Raw genomic sequence first — 467 nt, 5'->3', positions numbered from 1 at the left:
TTCCGACTTTATCATTACTTAGCCTTGGCAGCCAGGAGGGTGTTGAGTCCCCAGGACGTCATGGTCTTCTCTCTCAGGTCTCAGGTGTTCAGCTCTGTTATTGGGGCTTGGTACCCAATCTCATGTGACCTGTCATCCTGGCTCCCCCTTGATGCAGCATCTTGTACCACGGGTGAAGGCTTGGTACCCATTCTTGTTGCACCTCATCAATCTCCAACTGTGACAGTAAGTTCCTCTTGCAGATATTCGAGCACTGACTTAGTAGCTGTTTCTTAGTCAGCTTGGATGTTGGGTTTCGAAGTAACCATTGTTCCCACATTCTCTGCATATATCCCCTTTCGCTAGGATTACTGATGTAGTAGCATTCCATTAACGCTCTGTTCTCCGACCTGCATATCACGAGTGTCTTGTTCCAGTAGCCAATTTGTCATCAGGATGCCCTGGTTGCACAACAACTGACGCGGACC

This window comes from Salarias fasciatus, chromosome 14 (genome assembly GCF_902148845.1).
Source record: "Salarias fasciatus chromosome 14, fSalaFa1.1, whole genome shotgun sequence".
Classification (NCBI taxonomy): Eukaryota; Metazoa; Chordata; class Actinopteri; order Blenniiformes; family Blenniidae; genus Salarias; species Salarias fasciatus.
This window is presented reverse-complemented; position numbering follows the sequence as displayed.